The sequence below is a fragment of the Halichoeres trimaculatus genome, unplaced genomic scaffold (assembly GCF_033239565.1).
Source record: "Halichoeres trimaculatus isolate MK-OKI-2021-1 unplaced genomic scaffold, fHalTri1.1 fHalTri1_scaffold_8, whole genome shotgun sequence".
NCBI classification, from domain to species: Eukaryota; Metazoa; Chordata; class Actinopteri; order Labriformes; family Labridae; genus Halichoeres; species Halichoeres trimaculatus.
The window spans coordinates 3,305,200-3,326,969 of NW_027437186.1; the positions used below are offsets into that span (position 1 = coordinate 3,305,200).

Below are 21,770 nucleotides of genomic sequence, written 5' to 3' on the forward strand. Positions count from 1 at the left end.
CCTTGGTGTTTGAGGCCCACCCCTCCAACATGACTTTAATCAGTTAGGGCCCATTGATGTTCCCTTTACGAGGGAAAAATATATACGTCCTCAGTGAGGTCACGCTTGCTCATGGATCTGTTGTGGGCTCAAACAAATCTGTCTTGCACAGACCTCTACTTCTCCTTCGCTACCGACCAGCTGATATTTCTGTTTTGTTGCATCTGTTTATCTCCATGTCCAGGGGAAGTAACATCATACAGATGTTCTGTTATGTCTTCTTTGTGTCTCAATAGAGCTACATATTGGGTATTAACAGCAACACCCCATGGTTTCTGGTGGTACTGCTCTACTCGGCCAGTATCTGTGAGATTTATGGAAACAAGCAGAAATGCAGACAAAATGAATGGAGAGAAGAACGTGTTTAATGTTGACCATAAATGGGCCTTTGGGAGATCTTTATGTGATGTCTCCTTGTTTCATGAAGATCTTGTGAGTTCTCCTTAAGATCTCGTGAAATTTCTGGAGCAATTTTTAGAACAACGGAGCATTTTGATCAGTTTACAGACAGATTTAGGGATTTCTATACCGAGGTTTGAAGCTCTGCACATGCTCAGTCTTAACATCCAGAATTGCTGCACTTTATATTTATGTGTAAAATATGTGTAAGCAGAATACACACTCTTTAAAACACCAGCTGGGATTTAACAAACAGAAAGCTAAGGAACAAAACCATAAAAAAATACATTGTTTTTTTACAAAAGAATAACGCAGCAAACGTGGATCAGTATCCAGCGGTAAACACAGTGATCCTACCGTCCTCTGGATCAGACACACACACGCAGCTAAATGCTAAGCTGAACAGGGAGTGAGCATTACTCATATGCCACTGAATATTATGCATAACTAATACTAACAGATTAAGCTTGATTGTTATTATGTGTCGATCAGAGTCGGTGGTGACTTTGCACCCTGTGACGCTTCAACAATTAGGTCTGGTCCCATGGGTGCCAGGCATGCTCGGGTCCTGTCAATCAAACCTCTGTTGATTGTTTTTGTTTGGCTGTCTTGTCATCCTGTTTTTTTTTCTCTGTCTTCGTAATGATCCTGTAGGAGCGAGTGCTGCCGCACACATTTTAAAGTCAGGTTTCGAGACCCTCACAGGTTTGGGAGAGTTTTCCCTTTCACTGATACTCTGTAGTTTTTAGGCTGATCTGCATCTCTGTCCTGTTTGTATGCAACCTGCTGTTTTAAATATCACTGAACAAGAAAATGCACAAATAACACCAAACACTATGGCGCTAACTCGACTGTGCTGATTTGATTAAGGGTTCAGAGTTGTTCAGAATCAAAGCCCTCCAAACAAGTAAATATGAGACTTTAAAGACATTTAATGTCCTTAAACTTGAAAAACAACTTCTGAGAACCTACAATGTAAGAACCTTGTGTTCAAACACACTGACACACTGCTATACACTTCCCTCTGACAGTCTCTCCTCCTTGAACAGAACATGTAGCTCACCGTCTCACTCGTACGTTTGACATTTTGCTCAGTGCCGTTTAACAGCAGACACACAGCCCACCTCTCTTTGGAATCAGTGAAGCAACTCAAATCACTGTAACATAAGTCATATGTGTTCATTGTTAAGATGAGGTGCACCAGAAAACTTACACCAGCAAGTTTTCACAAATAATGATGTAAGATGCATGAATATTGAAAAAAAAGAAAAAAGTATTGATAAAGTTTAACACACCAAAATAAGTATGTTGTGTTTACTCTTGATTATTTTTTTAGTTATTTTTGTCAAGGCATTTGGGGTTTTTGTGTTTTTGTGTGTGTTTGTGTGTGTGTGTGTTTTTTTTTTTTTTTTTTTAAGTGGAATCAATTTATTGTGTTTTACAATGCAGCCACTGGCAAAGACAATAATGTTGGACTCATTGAGCTTTACACAGCTGTGTGTCCACTTTAAATGGACACGAGCAGCTCTGCTGCAGCCTGAGCTGAGCAATCTGTTTATCATCCTGTTTAAGGTCCCACATTGTGCAAAAATCCCTTTATTAAGTCTTTTAGTGGAATTTGTGGGTCTTTGGCTTTCCTCCCAGCCCACAAAATGTGATATTAAATGACAAAACCTGTACTTAGTAGTGCTTGTGAATGTAAAATCATGACCTAAAACGAGCTGTTTAGAATTCCCGGGATTTGCCAACATCAGCGAGTCCCTTTTCTGACCAATCAGGAGCAAGTCTGACCTGATTGGTCCACCCGGGCAGAAACCCCCAAACCCCCGTACCCGCCCACTCCCTTCTCCAGAAGGAGAATACTAAAGATGCAAAGCCATCACTGCTTCGTTTTTTTGGCTGTATACAGCCACATAGTTCTATGCTCAAGCTTCCCATCTTGAAAGAAGACAGACTAAGTGGCTAGAGTTCATTTATGAGGGAAATGTGCCAGCTACACCCAATAAAACTGTGCATGTGTGTGCTAGTCACTTCACGGTCGACTGCTTTTCCAGCTTTGGACAGTACAACAGAGGGCCAGCAAATAGACTGGTCCTGAATCCAGGCGCATTACCAACCATCCGCCAACAAACCTCAGACCTTGGAAATGTGAGTATTTTAAATGCTGTGTGCTGTGGAGCAGATGTAAGAGCTTTTTCTGAGTGTCTCCCTGTCTCTGTGTTAGCTTCAGGATGCTAACTTTAGCTGCAGTTAGCCTGTTGTTTTAGCCATTAATGTTACGGTAAACGAGCTTCTCTGTTTTCTAAACATTGTGCACTCGGAGCTCGTGGCGCCGCTCTCAGCGACGCGGAAGAGCGGGGCGGTATCAGCGGTGGCTCATTTACATATGAAGGCCACGCCCACTAAATCAGAGCGTTCTGAACAGAGGGGCTATGAGAGCCTGGAAACAATGCTGCTGTGCTTGATTTATTGGATCTTTGGACAAAACATGTTACTACCATTTCATGAAGACATCAATGATCCTTATTAAACTGCAGAAAAGGAGCAGAATATGGGACCTTTAAATGTTTAAGTTAGTGAGTTAGGTAGAGAGCACAGTGACAAATGTCACAGCTCCTCAGATGATCCTTGGTGTACAGCTTAAAAAATGACATGAGCACAAGATGTCAGCACCAGTGGCTCCGAGTATTTCAGCTTTATTTTGGTTGGTTTAAGATTCATGATTAAATTAAAAAAAAAAAAGAAATACAGTTAGACTGTTTTTCATAAGTTAGCGCCTTCCTTTTTTTTTTTTTTTTGGATCGTTTTCCTTCCTTAAGCAAAAACACACTTCAGACTTATTAAACATTGATTTTACAAGCTGCACATTTGCCCTAGAATCAAACAAAACTAAAAAAAAAAAAAAAAAGTGAATCAAAATAAAAAGATATCAGAGGGATCAAACAGGAGTCATGTGATCAGAGAGCAGCGCTCCTGTCCCGGGGCATGATATCCTGCGAGCACCTTGGACCACTCTCTAAGCTGCGTGCCAAGTCCCCTCCCCCGACCCCCAGACAGCCTGGCTCGTCCAGGGCCTTTGACCATCAAGCTCCTCAGGAGTCAGGGTCAGGGTGCTGAGACGGAGGCTGGGGCTGCCCCTGAGCGCTGAGGGGCGCTGAGGAGAGCCGAGACTCAGGCCAGCTATCCTCATCCATCTCCCTGCTGCTTCAAGGTTTGAGCCGGGGTTGGGTGCTCCTCCCAAGGCGTATAAAGAAGGCAACAAAACACCTCCATAGTCAGACACCGGGGCAGCGCAGGCAGCAGCCGGCCAACATTTAGCTTCCTGCTGCCGAGCAGAAAGTGGGAAAAGGTCCTCCAAAGTTCCACCATCTGACTACAAAAGCAGCAGACATCGCCCCGAACCACTCATCAGAGGTCAGCTATTTTCTCTCCTCCCCCTCCCTCCGTCTCCTCCTCCACGCGGCTGAGGTTAGGTGAGCCTGAGCTGATCCTGTGCAGGGGAGGGCAGCCGTCACCCCGAGCGTCAGGCTAACACCAGCATCCAGCAGCTCCAGTGTGGCCAGGATGAAAGGCAGATGGAGGGGAGCGGACTGTACCGGGCTCGGCAGTATTGATGTCAGAGAAAATGAACCGACTCCTCCATCGATTCGCAGAGGGAAAATGTAGAAATAGAAACGGTAAATCTGGCTCTCTTGACTAACAGCTTAACGGTGGCCATCTTTTTCTCCCCCCTCTTGTCTTCTGTTCTTTTTTTTGTTGCCTCTATGTAAACCAGGCCAATATTCCTGCATTGATGTTGTCTAGAGGGCAGTAAAGCATCCGAAAGCTGTATTGGCTTGTTTTGTTCTCCTCTAGATGAAGGGGTGCTGTGTTTTCATGATCAATAGATCAGGCCTGAGAAACTGTTCAAGTTACAGTTGTTTTGAACAAGAGGGCAGTGGCACAGTGCAGAGAGCTGTGCTTCATCACACGCCACAGAAAGAGTTTTACCTCTGCAGCAGCAGCAGCACCTGAAGAAACTCTGCTCACATGCTGAATGCCTCCTTTTACAACACCATGGTAAATACAGAGGCAGCGCACTGTAACCTCTGCAAAAAACACTTAACATGGACGTAAATGATCGTTCTAGAGAAGTCAAGATTCTGTCCTCGTGATCCTGCGTCCGCTTTGTGAAGCCTCCATAACCGTCAGCCAAAGAAGAGAGGCCTGACATGCGTTTGCCTCCATCACTTCCCTCCTTGACACGGAGATTAAGAGGTTAAAAAGCTTCAATTTAGGAGTTCACAAGTAATCAGAACGGAGCCAGAGAGCAGGTTAATGGTGCAATGAGTAAGATTTCCCTCTCACATCTGCACAGCTTTCATCCACGGACATGGGCATTTCTTGATCGATACCAATTACCTCTGCAGTTGCTGAGATTCCTGGCTTTCAGAGTTTTTTTTATTTATTTTCAGTTTGTTTAAAAAAATACTTCAGGATTTAAAAAAAGAGAAAGAAAGCTCCCTGAAAACCTCTGGTGTTGCACTTTGACATTTGAAAGGAAGGATCCGGGTCCTGCTGGAGAGGGAAACGCTCAGCGAGCTGATAATTGAGGCAGAAGTTACATCAGCCTGTCAGGGTCTGTTTCAGATGAATTAACCTGCTCTCCTCACATTTTTACAACACAGATCAACACTCTGACACCAGAGACCGATCTGAAGGATATCTTACTTACTGGTTTCATTTTTTTTTTTTTACAACAAAATTGGTCATCAAATTAGGGAGTGACACTGAACTGTATGACCTCCCTCACATTTACCCCTCTTTGACTTCTCTGCAGTGCCCACTATAGCTTTAATAAAATATTATTGAACCAGAGAATTTTTATTTTTTTATAAAAATAAATAAATATTTTGAAATAAATATCCATATCTGCCTGCCACCTTTCTACTTCACCTCCTACAACACCAGCAGCCCACCAACTTTTCAAGCACCAGTGCCTAACCCGTGGGACGACAAAGGGTTTGGAAAAATGAAGCCTATGTGGAAGTGCTAAAAGTTGCAGTTCGCTTAGAACTTAAAAAAAATAGGCTTTTATGGCATTAGTAACATACTTACTGGAGGTGTGAAATATAGAAGATACGGCAATATATCGCGATACTTTGACCTGCGATAATACTGCAACTCTTAATATCAATATTTTCAAAATAAAAATAAACAGCAAAATAAAAACTCATGTTTTAGGTGAGTTGGAAGTATAATACACAAAATAATAACCATATGATTACAAAATTTCCCCTGGGATTAATAAAGTATTCCTGATTCGTGATCATTTGTCTTCTGCACCTCTACTGCGGTAGATGGCGCCAACGAGCTACACCGCTGAATGTTGTCAAACTGTGCAATAAATATAATCCCAAAATGTTTAATCCTAAACTCAATTATGTGGGTTTGATGCCCTAAACATCAGTGTTTCTCTCTTTTCTTGGATCACTTACTTTAAAATTATTTAAATTTCAATTTTTACAGTGTAGTAGACTGATAAAATAATAATAATAATAGTCAGGTTTTCCGCAATTTTAGATTTTTTATGAGTAGCATTGGTTACACCAAGTGACATTTATCAGTTTCACCAACTGACCACATCTTTGACCCAATTATTTTTTTTAACATTAGTTTAATGTCACAGTAGTTTAGGTGACACACTTGATGCACTTGATGTTTTTAAGTTTAGTGTTTGTATGAAACACTGCATCTGACTTTCATTATTTCAGACACATTAAAATAGAAACGTTTTTTCAATCAAATAGTTGTGTAGAATATTGCAATATATCACAATATTGTGATTCTATCATATCGAGATGCAAATATCGTGATGTGTATGGTATAGTGAGGTTCTTGCCAATACTCAGCCCCAATATTTACAGCCTGGTTTAAAAAACAGCTTGGGTCTGAAACGTTAATTTCTCTATTGGCACACACTGTACAGGGGATGAATTATTTTCTAACTCTGCGGTTTAGTTCCTCGGGTCATCTGCAGGGATTTTAATTAACTGTGTTCACCTTGTGCACTAGAGGTGTGTGTCAGTGGGTTGGAGGTGGAGAGTTGTACACTCATGTGTGTGGTTATTTGGGTCTATCAGGTCACTTGTGATTATTATTACTTTGTTTGTTTTGTTTTGTTTTCTTCTGTCAAGCACTTTGTGCACTTAATTAGGATCACAAATTTGTCCAATCAGAAACACAGCTCAGCTCAGCTCACGTGACTGAAAGGTGCCCAGTAGCTGTTAGAAAAGAAGCTCAAAAGACAAATCTGGAGGAAAACACTGATTTTAATTCTATGTGGATGGAGTTATTTAAGAAAAAAAAAGCCAATGCCCTGGCTTAATATACATGTTTATGTGGCAAGAAATCATCTAACAACAAAAAATGATGAGTTGAATGACATTATCAATTTATGTTAACTCAAGTTTTTGTAGTCCTACAATTTCAGAAATTCAAAAAAACTTGTTCAGAAAGTTATCATATATAATATATCTATGATAGAATTTCATGCACTGTCACTGTCTTTATTGTGAAGGTAAGGTAGATTCAATGGCTCCTGGAAAAGAGCATGAGGCTGATTTCTGTGGCATCATCTGCTGGATATTTAAGCCCATAGATGATGGTCACCATATTGTACATTCCTGCTCAACCTCACTTTTGATAAGCAAAAGGGTGGATCCGAGGTGGGTGATTAGCCCTGTACAACACATCTGCTGTATCAGCCATGCCCCTGGTCACGAGCCTGCATGATACTTTGTATCACCAAAAAAAAAAAAAAAAAAATACACATCTACATACCCCAAACTGTATTTTGAATCTAGGCTGTAAACATTTTTAATTCAGATGTTCTAACACGGGGTCTGATGAACTTTTGAAGCCAGCCTCTTGTGGACACCCAAGGAACTGCAGTTTTTGGTTACACTTTACTTTATAGGTCTGCAAATTTCATCACACTTTTTTTATATCTTTGAAATTAGCACAAAACTTCTTTAAAATAATCTCCAAGTTGATTGTTGCAAGTCACAATTGGTAGGTTACTGTATTTTCAAGTTTCTTTGAAATTCACTCCAAATTGCAAGGTAAGAAGGCAATGATTAGCAAATGAATTATTTGAAATTAAATCACAACCCACCACAAAATGTTTTTAGAAGTGGACAAACGTTTCTGCTATTTCCAGAGAAGCAGGTGTTCTTTAGTACATCAGTTAGCTTCATTGTTTCCTCTGATAATTACCTTTGAAATATTAAGTGAATAATTCAATTTCCCAATAAGAAGTTGATACTTAGCTATTTGTTTTTAAATTTCACCAAGTACTTTAGCACCCAGTTTGTTGATATGAATAATTGAAATCACACGCAAAATGATAAACCTTTATGACTAAGCCTATAATGTTTTACATGATACAACTGAAGGCTTCAGATGTGATATTCACCAAGAGTGGGGTTGGAAATTGGCCATACCTGACGATTATATACACTGCAAGTACAGGCACACTGCAAAACAGAATCTGGACAGAAGTTATGTGCTAAATTTCACCTAATTCTCATGAAATTTGGGGGCTAATTTTAAAGGATAAAAAGAAAAAACCCTTTGTCTTATTATTACCTTAGTGCAAGGAAATTTGCAGATCTCTAAAGTAAAGTGTTACCCAGTTTGTTGTTGTTGTTGTTGTTGTTGTTGTTGTTGTTGTTGTTTGTTTGTTTGTTTTTTTTCTTAGTTTAGTTAAGTTTAGTTTAGTTTAGTTTTTCTTTCATTCTTTATAGGAAATGGTTTGCTGTTTATCAATGAATCAGTTGCATCTGGTAAGAAAAGTAAGTTTGAGTCTGAATCGCTAATTTTTCTGTCTACACATGCTTGTTTTTATACGTTAGCGGTTTAGAAAATATTAACATCACTATTAACATGACCTCACAGAAACTACATCCATAAAAAAATATACATTATGTGGATACACACCATGAACTGTGGCTCATGGATAAATTCTGCTGATGTGGTACGTTTTAAAAACTGCAGTTCATCGAGTGTCCAGTTGAGGCTGGCTGCAGAAACAGCAGGAACACTTACACTCTCAGCCGTGTCTTTACCGAAGAAATGAACATGTTTACAGCCTGGTTCAAACATGTGACGTCATTTTAGTCTGAACAGCTCATTCTTCTATGTGCACACCCTGTACAGCTGTTTTTTTTGTTTTTGTTTTCCTTATTATTTAAATTTCAAACATGATTCAATGTTAATGAATACAATCTCCAATTTTCAGTGGTTATATTTTTTCAAGGCTCCCACCCCTTTAAGAGTTCTGACCCTCATTCAGGAACTACTGGTCATTACAGGATGATTATCATCTAGTATTGCTTTCAAACCTTCTGCAGAGCCTTGCTTATACAAACTGTATGTCAGAGACCGCAGAGATTGTCACTTTTTTAAATTAAGGTGAACATTAGGTTTCATTTTCATAGGACACTGGGGCCACGACAGAGTGAAATTAAAACAATATTATAGAAATGACACTTTTTCTGTTAGAGAAGATTCTGATGGAGAAACCTGCAGGCTCTTTTAAGATCACACAGCACCAGGCTTTAAGTGTGGATCGTCAATGTATCACATTAATGTTTTCATCTGTTTGCACCTTTTGTCTGCTTTCTGCACCTCAGCGCCGCAGCCCCTACAAGAATCTTGTAATCCAGTGTGTCGGCACAAAGGCGTACGTGCAACATATTGCTCAGCCGCTGACCCCGCCGTCTTCCTAATTAGGCCTAAGTGAAGTGTTGTTGTTGTGTCTGAGCCCTCCTGCCCTCACCTGCAGCTACCTGCTCAGACGTGGACTCCAGAACAAACTGCCAGTGCTGCCATTTGGGCTTCAGAGTGTTTGTGTCTGCATCCACGCTCCCCTGTGGCCCCTCCAAACACACACACATGCACACACACACATGCTCAGAGAGTCTGCCCCCACCTCCAGGCAAACAGATGTCCCCTTTAGCTAGCATGTCCGCACAAACACACACATCCCAGGAAACAAGGATGTTCACAAAAGACTGTGAAATAAATTCTTCCGTCTGGCTCAGTTCACGCTGCAGCTAAATGTGTCCCACTTGAGATTTCTCCCTCGCATGTGATGCAAAACTTGAACCTTCTAATCCCTGATTTCCACGACACAGCAGTACACAATTACAAATCTGAGTTTGTCACACACCGGAAAAATATTTGGATCTGAGGTTCACTGATGTAAGCATGTTAAAGGCGACAATAAATGACATCAGCACGAGAGGAACAAGTAAGATGTTTACAGATAACTTTGTCTAAACAAGAGAAGAGATAAATCAACAACAGCACAGGCAGTTCACAAAATTAAGCCCTCATTCAGAAGAGAGCAGCTCATTAAAGGGTTAATTCTGTAGAAAATATTACAGTTTTCTCTGTTGTTGGAGAATGGTGTCAAAAAACTTGGCATCGATAATTGTATGTATCTATATTTAAATACACACCTTTCCTGTGTTTCTACACTTCTATAAAGCATGCACAGAGAACACACACACACACACACACACACACACACACACACACACACACACACACACACACACACACACACACACACACACAGAGTTACACTTATTCAGCCCACCCCCCTTCATTTGGGATTTGGCCATTACTGGAGGTTTTATGTATGTGTGAAAGAGACGGGGACTGCATGCAGTGCATTTGTAAGAGAGGCTCGACCTGACAAATGTATTCGGCTCCCAGTCGCACCGCTGAGCCCCAAAATTCATGTAAAACACCGGTAACTCCCAGTGCTTTTTAAAAAGGGATCGGCTGATAAAGGATAATGATGGAGATTTGGGCTTGATTATGGGAGCCCATCCCTATCAAAAATTCCATTTCCTTTTTCACATTCAGGCTCCATGATAAAAAAAAAAAAAAGAAAAAGAATAAAAAAAAACCCAGAGCCATGTACCTGAAGCTTCAGACCTGAACAGAAGGCAGAGAGGGGATAGAGATGAAGTGAACATGGAGATGGAGAGATGTGATGAAAGGTAAATGTCCCTGAAGATGGAGGTAGCTCTGTATTTTAAAACACACATGGGCAAACATACATTTTAACAATATCTTATTTAAGGACGTATATTTTATACCTATTCTTTTTTTTTTTGTCATAACTATTTCTTTTCACTGACATTCACAGTGCAAACCTTTCAGCTCTGGCTCTTCTGTGACACTGATTCCTAACCTGAAGGTCTGAGGCCTTTAAACCCCTCAGGAGGAGGCAGAGACAGGTCTGCTCTTGGCTTTGGCCATTGTGCTTTTAAATCTGTAATTTAAATAACAGAAAAAACAATGGTGATAAATATATATATTTATATTTTTTTTTTTCAGAGCATCTTGAACGATCTTTTAAGACCCAAATAATAATGTTTTCTATGACCATGTAAACACCAAAGTTACTTAAGAAGAGTGAACTCTCTTCTTTTATGTCTCTCTTCCTGTTTTTGGTCCAAAAAATAGAAATTTCAAACTTTTTTGATCGTGTTCATCTCGGGCACTCCATCCTTTGATCCTCTCCATGATCACTGTCGTCTTTTCTCACGATGGCGCCGCTCTTTCTCTCTGAGCTACAGCAACACATCCTCAGTTGGAGCGTGAGCTGCCTGAACTTTTCTGACTCGCAGCGTCTCTCTGTGTCTCTGTCATCTCACATTTCTCCTCATATCCATGCTGAGCTCTCATCCAAAGAGCACACCGCTGTCACCCACAGTAGTTTACTTGCAGGATTTTGATTGACAAGCTCCACCAGACCCCGCCTCCCTCCACTGAAAAAAATATTTTACCTGTATAGACGCAGTAAACAGTAATCCAATATCAATGGCAGGGAACACGGACATTTTAATTAATATTGACCAGCTGAAAAAAAAAAGGATTTACAAATCTTCTCTTTTTCGTGTATTCATTTGATTAGTCGCGCACTATAATTTTGTAATGCCCCAGAATTCAAATTCTTTATGTGGGGACCTTAAGAAGATAGAAGATTAAAATGTGATTAATTAGATCAATTAATTACGAATCCTGTAATTATTTAGATTATTTTTTTGATCTCCTGACAGCACTATTTACCACTTAACGGCTGATGAATGTACTTGAAAGTAGTGTCCACAAAACAAAATTAACAGGACTTTGCTGTTTAAACTTGTGTATGAGAATATTCAATGATTTAGTCTTCTACCAAAATCTGTTTGAATTGAAAAGTGTTGCTTCAGATGTTAAATATTGATGTGATTAAAATGCAATTAATTACGATTAATTAATTACAAATGGCATAGTTAATTCAATTTTTTTTTTTTAATCAAGTCCTACCACTAATAAATATATGTATAGTTTTTGTGATCACCTCATTCTTGGCTTTTATAAGAAAACAGTTACCAGCAAAGAGGAAATAAAGTCACGGAGCTTAACTTTTACAGATTGTCTTAAAATGTGTAGTTTAAAAGCTCACTTTTGAATAGTGTTTTTTTGTAAAATCAAATTTAGGATATAAAATTGATTTTTTTTTTTTTTAATTGAGTCTGATTCACTCTGGGTTAGTGTCACCTTGAGACTATTGATCATGTTTTACACAGTATGTATACAGGAGTTCCTGATGGCATGAGAGAAAGAGTTTTTCATGAACATTTCCTGAAGGTTTTGCAGCATTATTTCTAAATCCTTTGATAATTGTGCCCACCCCACACAGCGATTCAAAACTATTTTCTCTTCCTGTGGCTAAAGCCTTTTTGTTTTTTTCTTTGCAATCAGTATTGGTTTCTTTTACATTTTGATGTATGTCATGGAGGTTTACCTCTTCATCAGGCATGACCAAAGTCAGGAGAGAGGATTGTTCGTGGTCCAAGGTCTATTTTCATTCAGCTCCCAGCTTTCATCTTGAAATAAAAGCAATATTTATGATGTCACTGAAATGAATCATGTTCTAAATGATGTTTACATTTACATTTTCTGTCAAGGTCACAAACCAAACCAAAGTCTTTCCAGTGAAGTCTCACTAAGCTCCATCTGGACTGTGCATAGGCTGCTTGTATAAAGCTAAAGCTCTGTATATTCTGCAGAAACTCACCAACTTTTACAGCCGACATCTTTAAATGAACGGATTTATCGTGATATAAAATGTGCAGCAGAAAAAAAGAATGCAGGATCAGAAATACCTGGTTTTAAACATGTCTGCAGTCAAAAAAGTCTGAATTTGAAAATCAATCTTGATCAAATCCAGATCCTTACAAATGTTCTCCATATTGCCCCCTGATGGAGAACATGTTCCTTGTTCAGAAGCACAGTTTGCTGATGTTTACACAACTGACCACTGATCATCTGGGATCAAGGGACACCTGAGGGACACGTGAGCTTAGATTTTGTCAGTCTGTGATGATGGAACAAGGAGGTTTGAGCAACTGAGGGACTGGTTTCTAGGGAAATCACTAAAAGTCTACAAATAGGGCAGTGGTGTCTGTAGACTTTTAGAAGGGCAGAGGCAAAAAGAGAAGAAACAAAAGGTACATACAGCACGTTCTCGCAACTTAGGAGGGCACTGAGTTCCATGTGTTTTAAAGGGCACTTTAAAACACATGCACTTTTTGTTTTAAAGGGCACTTTAAAACACATGCACAAGTGCATTTTGCCTACCAAGAGGACACTTTAACACACAACTGGCTCCCAAAAGAGCACTTAAGCGTGCGTTTGTTCACTAAGCATTTTGGCTACCACAAGAACTCTCTCTTTTGTGTTTTGGCCCCCAAGAGGTCTTTTTTATCTAAGTTTACTTCCATAGACAGCTTGTTAGCATGATTTTACTGCACATTTTGGCTCCAAAGTGGGGATTTTTGCACGCCTTTTTCAACAATTGGACCATGAGGGGGGGCAACTACCCCCTTTGTTCCTCCCTGTGTAAACCACTGTTCATTTCTAACTTTCATGGTTAATATGTGTGTCAGTAAGAGCTGCTGGCCCTTGATCATTCTCACCAAATCAAACGTGGCCCTCTGACAAAAAGTTTGGACACTCTTGCTTTAGAATGTGATGCTGCCCCTCGCATACTGCTTTGTTTTTTTCAATTAGAAATTTCAGTAAATTGGTGTAAATGCAAACTTTGGGAAGGCACCACACCATAAAAAATAGTCAGAGGTAGGACTGGGGGATATATCGAATATATATTGATGTATTGCGGCTTTTTGCACGTGAGATGTATAAAATGACAATATTGCAATCATTGAGTACAAACAGCAGCCTAAATGTTTTCAGACGTCAAAATGTAAATCTCTCCGGTGATTCGCTCGTTTCACTCTCTGCTGCTCAGCCGGTGCTCCTCTCACAGCGAGCACCACGCTCCCCCGCCCACCCAGAAAAGTTCTCCTGCGCATGTGTGTTTTAGTATTAGAGGGGAGAGAAGAAAGATGCTTTGCTGCCTGTATGATCCCAACTCTCCACAATGAGAAACAAACGCGATATGTTTTTGAGTTTCATTTTCAGTTTTCTGCACACCTTGCCCGCCCCACCCTCTCTGAGTGCCGTTCAGTCACGGCACTCAACTGAGCACTGCTCGAAACATGACGGCAGATGAGTTTGATGCTATTTACAGCTGAATACCAAAATACTGCTAGGTGGGATATTATCAAAAGACAAACCCAAACCCAGTAAAATTCAACCAGACCCCAGGCTCAAAGACTGAAGTCACTAGAGTCCTTTCAGCATGACCAACATTATCCAGGTAGCTGCTTTATGGAAATAAAAGTAATGTTATCTCCAACTTTGGTTCATGATATTTTGAAAGTATAATGTAAGAAAATATAATATAATGTAATAAAATATACTATAATATAATATAATATCAGGCTGTCCCCTGGGTCTTAAAAAGTATTACAAGTTGATAAATGAATTTTGGGAAAATTAAGGGCCTTAAAAAGTCTTAATTGTTGTTTTATGAGGTATTAAGTTTCATAGGTATTCAAGCTTTGACCCAAAAAATATCCATGAATATTTATTTTCCTCCTTGCAACTGTCCCGATGGGGGCGTTAAACATTCAGCCAATAAAGTTTTAAAATAGAATAGAATAGAAAAGAATAGAGTTACTTTATTGATCCCAAACTGGAAAATTGTTGTGTTAACAGCAGAAATCGATGGAGTCAGTAGAAAAATACAAAAATAAAAAAGAATAGAACAAAAAAAAATACAGAAAGACTCTAGTAACAATAAAATACAACAATAAGGATTGTGAGCAGTATAAACACCAGCTATAAATTAACGTCATTTCTAGTTTCATAAAGAGAAATTAGATACAACATTAAAGCAAACCATACAATCTCTGGCACGTCCTAAATTTTAAAAATGATTAAATAATTTCTCATTTTCTTCAGCAAGTTGGCCTCGAATAACTGCTGTTTCTTGTTGTGGGAGTGTCGATAAACCTGCTTTTAGTTTCATTTGTTCTTTCAAGCTTTATTCCTCCTTAGCTTATATCATTTCGGTAAAAATGTAAACTACAATTGTTAAAAAGTGGATGCCAACAACGACTGGAAGTTGCGATAAAGTCTTAAAACTTTTTTCAAGGTTTTTGAAAAAGTCTTAAAAAGGTATTGAAATCAACCTCAGGATTTTAGCATATACCCTGAATATAATATAATATAATATAATATAATATATGATCAGCCAGTTGAATAAATCTAAATGAATTATCGTCTGGAACTGAAAATATGTAACTACATAAAGTCTGGTTTAAAATAAAAGGTTTGCTAAACTGATTAAGATTTTCCCCTTTTTGCATTCAGATTTTAAAAATCCAACTGAAATGTCTTCTTGAATCATTATACTGATGTCATTTTATGCATCAAAGGTTTGGATTTTACATTAATATAGTGATCTAGAGAAGAAATCAGAATACTGAAATACATATTGTGTATCAAGATATAGCCTACGAATATCAAGATATTGGATTTTGGCCACATCATGCAGCCCTAGTCAGAGGTCTTCAGGCATTGTTTCAGTGCAAATGGTGCTTGAAGCGTCTGGCATTAGTCTCACCTCAGAGACATTCTTACAAACATTATTACCAAGCCAAATTACTGAAATGCTCATTCAGACTGAGTTAAGCTATCAGAGGACCTCTGTGTGTCCCAATATCTGTTTGGTGATTTGCTCTGGAATTTCTACAATTTACAGACATGAACGATTCACGGGGGGTTAAAAACACCCTCCACTATCATTACAAACTATCAGAGGTCCCCAGGTTGTAGTGATACTGCATGAATAGTGGTGGTGAACTGATGCTTAAATTATAATAGAGGACAAATTAAGATTATGATTTTGGCATTATACTTTACTGCATTTAATCTTAAAAATCAAGAAATATACTTTATAGCAGGTTAAACGATTTTGCAGTTTTCCATCCACAGTTTCTCTTTTTCTGATTGTAATGTTTTTGTTTTGTGTCTTATTAAAATCAGAACTGGTCCAATGAGAACACAGCCACCTTGGCCTACCTCTCATTTTCTGAGTTTGGAGGTAAACTAAGTTTTGTTCTCCAGTACGTAAAGCCCCAGACACAAAGCTGGAAGGAGGAGGCAGCGAAGGAGAGGAGGTGTGAAGGAGAATAAAACAGTAGAGGTCAAAAACAAGTCAAGGCGACCATCTCCTTTTATTTCCCTCTGAGCAACTTAGAGCGACACAAATGTCTGCTTGGAGGAACCTATTGGATTCATGTTGATAACCTATGAGATAAATATGCTAAAACATTCGTCTGTGAGAAGGAGAGGCTGAGAGGAAACAAGGAGAGGGCGAGGGAGGGAGAAGGAGGTGCAACAGGCACGCACATAATCAGAAGTTGGCGGTAATGTGCAGGCATTCACCCATTGGACGAACATCTTTCACTTTATTAGCATGACAAAGAACACAATCATTTTGGATATGCCTGAATGCCATTTTCATTAACTTCCCAATGATTTATTAACAAAAGTGTCAGAATGCTGTGAAAGCTGCAGGCCTCGGCCATAACCTGAAAAAAAAGAAAGAAAGTGAACAAGAAACAGAGAGGGAGGGAATAATGTACAGCAAATAAAGAAATGTCATCCTCAAAACCAATCCAGAGAAGGGGACAGGATGATGGGGAATAAAGGGTTAAAAGGTAGACGTGTCATAACAGCAGATCCCATTTGAAATGTAAAGTATATCCAGTTAATTATGACATTCATTAGGTTTTAACACAGCACATTCAGACTGAGACTCCCAGCTGGGAAACATTCTCCACTCGGCTAATGGAAGTCCATCAGCCATGGAGGAGAATGAGCCTCGAATGGTTTCATACGCTGCTTCACAGAGCCTGCACAGGAGGACGGGAGGAAGAGACCAGCAGCAGAGGAGGAGGAGGAGGAGGAGGAGGAGGAGAGGCCATGAGCTGACCCTCTTTGGTTACACCTGGACTTCACTTCACATGACTTCTCCAACATTTCCTCATTCATCACCTCTGATGTCATTTACAACACTTTTTGCTCAGAGATCATTGAACACTCATGCTCTGGCTCCCCTCCCTCCTCGACCTCTAGAGTTCAAAGATGAAGTCGATGAGACAGTTGTCTACATGAGACTCAGAGCAAAAGACCAGGCTATTTTTACTGACATAATATGTTTACAGCTCAATACAAAAGACAAGAACATGTTCAGACCGACATTTATGTTATGAACAGGGGCGTTCAGCTAAAGGTCTCCAGTTTACAGGGTCGCTCTTTAAACTGGAACTCTCGGAGCTGACAGAGACACATTGACACTATCAGGCTCTACCAAGTCCATCACAGCTGGGGGTCACCTAAGGGCACAGTTACACTGGTCATCCAAACTGTGCCATACACAAGCAGGACTGCCCCCCCACAGGGCGAATCCAACTTTAGCTGGTATCATATGGGCGCATGGCCCGCCCACACCATTGTGAAGCATCTGTTTACATGAAGCGCAATCTCATCAGAGTCAGCACAATGAGACACAGAGAGCACTGCTACAACTTTAGACTTTTTGCCCATGTTAAGTTGTTCTGGTCCCACACAGCCCTCTAACACCCTGCTACTGTTTAAAATGACTGTCAAGAGGAGTGGTCGCAGCGATCATGCACCATGGATCAAACATGGCCCCTGCCACTGCATTACACTTGCGGTCGCACTGGCCAAAACAACAGTGCATTAGAATTAAAGTGTGCTCATGCACAGTATGGTTTGCCAGTGTGACCACATCCTTTTTGTCGAGGGAGGAAGGGAAAATAAAAAAGACTGTGGATGCTCCACCAATCACAGATGTTCAGCTTGCAGGCTCTGTCCCTGTACAGTACCACCCCCAGGGATGGAGCCATTTTCAGGGGTAAATTTAGTACCCCAGAACCAGGGGCGTATTTAGTCGTTTGGGGGCCCAAGGCAAACCCAGTCAATGGGGCCCTCCATGTCCTTGTAACTCATCTTCCTCAGAGCTAGACTGGCCTTCCCTGGGTCCACTGTCTCTTTCTGAGAATCAAGGCATGAGACAGTGCTAATCTTGTACATGGTAACTTAACACAACTAAATGCATTTCCTCAAGTTCTGTACTTTAGTTTGATTTTGAAAAAAATGAATCCATAATTTAGTCCACTTTGTCCTGGATTTGAAATCTTTTTATGGTCAATTGTCAGCTTATTTGTCCCACAGTGGGGAATTTACAGAGTAACAGTAACAAACAAGAAAGTATGAAGTGAAAAACATTACAATAGGTAAATATTGAAAAAAAATTATTTAGTAAAGAAAAAATATGTAAACATCAAGCACAACATAAAACTGGAAAAAAAAATCTACTGAAAGAGGTGATATTTACAGTTACCATACTTTTTGTTACTATTATTTTAAAGTTAATGTATTTTTATTTGACCCCCTGTCCAGTGAGTTATGTATCCAAAGAAGAGATTTTGTACAATAATGTTTATCACCAACTCAAAAAGTTTGATTTTAAGAAAATTATCCTGTTTCCTGGGCTAGATAAAGTAAAGAGCGACATTGTTTTTATTTCCAACTTGGTTGAAAATAAGAAAAAATGGGGAAAAAGTGTTTTTTACCACTTTCTTCCTGAATCAAATTTTCAGATGTGTTGTAACATGGAATAGCCCATTGAATAAGGAGGGAGGGGGAGTACCCAAAACCATCATTAAAGATTAAGCCTTTTGATGTATTTTGGAGCATGTGACGTAAGATTTAGAAAAAAAGAAATGCTTTCAATTGAAGAGAACTTCATAAATCAGTTTTTAAGAGATGCTTTGGGGGCCCCTGGGAATTTTGGGGCCCCAGGCAACAGCCTGTGTTTGCCTAATTGTAGCTACGCCCCTGCCTAGAACTAAAAGTGGAACCTAGTTCCTGCGGCTGAATTATCCAATGACAGAGTCCCTAAAAGATGAAATTCCAACTAAGAAAAAATCAGACAAAAGTTCCCTTTAATTGAAATCTTCATATTTCCTCCATAATGGTCTTGACCAGGCCTGATGTAAAGTTCCTTGTCTAAGACAAAAACAAGCCTGAGCAAAAGTGCTGCTCATCCTCAGATCAGACCATGACCTCCAAAAAAAATTTAGACCCAAAGCAGAACCTTCGAAGATAACCGATCAAACAAAACTATAATCTCCACCACCACTCTCTAAATACTGAGCACAATGACAGTGACGTATATCTCACAGAAAAACATAGATCTTGGTATGAAGGACGGAAAACCAGACCTTTCACACCAAGAACAAGAAACTGGAGCTGAGGGCTTGAGCAGCCTTCGGTGTAAAAAGCTGCTCCCTGCTCTCTGTGTTCCTGAGCGTACAGTGTGTGTGAGTTATGAGCAGTGAGTACTATAAATGAGTCACAGACCTGTTTCACTTGGACCTCCATTCCATCATGGTATGCATTTATGAGGACATTTTTCATTGAGGTTCTTGGCTGCGAAAGTGCAACAGCTCATTTCAGACTCCAAAAGGCCTTACTGGGAGTCCCCGTGACCACCGTCACCCGCAGCACAAACAGCAACAATGGAAAGAAGGAAACTTGACTCAGGAGACAAGTGCTTTAAAAGATCGAGCTCTTTCAGGGCCCAGCTGATGGACGAGTCTCCCCTCCACAGTCCCTCTGAAAAAACAGCCAATGAAAATAAGCTCAACAGTGCAATTTAGAGAGCCTTATAAATCAATCCTGGTGAGTACACATATTTCCGTGTGGGGAGAATTTATATGTTTAATTACCGAGCGCAGGTGCCGGGCCCTGGCTTTACTCATTACAGTAAGATATATGAACGGCAGCGAGGGCCTGGATAGCGCAGGACAAAAGGGAGGACAAAGTAATTAGCCGGCTCTTATTTAATGGGACCCTTCCTCAAGTCATTCCCACTCCCGTCGCGGCTCCTTGTCCATATGCTTCAATTCAGAAGTCATTTCATAAAGGACCACTGGTGGCAGGTAGCACAGCGGCAATTAATACTGGCGCAGAATGGAATCGGCGGGGATTGAAAATGAAGTGTTAAACACTGTGTAATATTTGATTGTCCAGTTTTTCTAAGCACACTCATCCCCCCCTCCTCCCTCTCTTCTCTCTTAGATGGAATTTCCCCGAGAGATGGAGAGCCAAGTGCTGGGATTCCCTGCTGAGTGGGGCTGTGCTGCAAATGCCTTTGGCCACAGAGTGGCCGAGGTTGGTTTTGGCCCCGTGTGTGTGTATTTGGCCGAAGTGTGTGTTTATCCTCCCATGGCCTGTAAGTGGACTTGGCAGTAAACACAGCTTGGCTATCCAGCGCTGTGTGACAGTACATGTGTGTGTGTTTGTTTGGCCCAGTGGCACCTGTACTGTGTGCAAAGGCTAGTATTGACACTAGCCACTGCACTGACAGCATGCCAAGCTCAGACCTGTGCCATCTTACCTCAAGGACTCTGGACTGGTACCAAGCAGGACTGTGCCAAAGAGGAGGGGGTCCACACTGTTTCATCCACTCAATGTTTGTCTGCCTCAGTATCTGTCAGAAGCTGGGTGACAAGGTGTTTACACCTGAAAAACCAAATGATGCAGAAAGACACAGTCAAATTTCCACAGAGAACAAAGGGTTAAATGCTCCATAAACTGCTCTGCTGCACATCTGGTATCTCTGTGATTCAGTGTTTCTAATATTCATTAAAATGATCCATTACACAATCATTTTAGGTACAACCAGGGCTTGACATTAAAATTTTTGCTCACCAGCCACTGTGGCTTGTGGTTTTCCAGAGTTACTAGCCATTCAGCATTTTAACTAGCCACAATTTTGTTGTTGGATAATTGTGTTTAATATGATGAAAGCAGACAAAAACATGCTAAAGTTTACTTGAACTAGATTTTCAACCTTTTTAAGTTTAAATCACCTCTGTTTACACTTAAATCAAGACTACATAAATGTTTTACCCCATTATCAGGTATTCAGTTCTAAAACGGTTGTGCTCCTTTAATATGAAAATATGCAGACAATTAAGACAAAGTAATTAAAGGAGAAGTTTATTTTTGCATTGAATGAAAGTTGTTGTGCTTGAAGGTTAGTTGAAAAGATAAAAACTAAACTGAAAAACTAGCAAGAAAAAATGTCTGCTTAGATATTTATTTACAACAGTAATTTTTCAGTAATAAACTAAGTACCATACTTTCTGGACTATGTCACTTCGTAGTATAATTATACATTTTTTTAAGTTGTATTAATCGAAAGAAAAAATGCGTCATGAAGATGAAAACAGCAGATAAGTCACACTGGACCATAAGTTTCATTTATTTACCATCCGATAAATGTCCTCGCTTTTAAAAAGTTACAGGAGTTTATGACTCAAATCCCGAAATCTGTCCACGTAGAGAGCCAAAAAGACGTGAGTGAAGTTTTAAATCACGTTATCAGGCGCTAAACACCGGGAGCTGTCAGGCTGTCCAAGACGGAGGCTCGAGATGAGCGCGTCCAACGAGCAAACACTGTGTGCAGGCAGTGCTCATGGGAGTTGTAGTGCCGTAGTCTCATATTGCAATGGATTTTGTCCTTCAGGTGCCGTTTCAGAAAACTACAATTAAATAATTCAACCCCCCAAAGTGGCTGGTAGGAGTGACTGTATCAGCTGGAATTCACCCGCATTTGGCGGGTTGGCAGGTGTTAATGTCAAGCCCTGGGTACAACCGATTCTATTCTATTTAAATGATCTTCCTTACTAATAACAATGAATTCCCTAACACTGGAGCTAGCTGCACTGTGATGTTTAAAACAGCTGTTAGTCTCAGACTGTTCAGAGAAAATCACA

The 21,770-nt window shown here is 40.0% G+C and overlaps 1 long non-coding RNA gene across 4 annotated transcripts in view; it reads right to left on the reverse strand.

Moving 5' to 3' along the window:
• Window positions 1–21,770, reverse strand: part of LOC141795336 (uncharacterized) — a 273,641-nt gene that overhangs the window by 201,710 nt on the left and 50,161 nt on the right. For all 4 annotated transcript variants that reach the window (XR_012598585.1, XR_012598584.1, XR_012598586.1 and 1 more), the window contains exon 3: window positions 20,387–20,511. This is a non-coding gene — a long non-coding RNA (uncharacterized LOC141795336). The remainder of the gene's footprint in view (window positions 1–20,386; window positions 20,512–21,770) is intronic.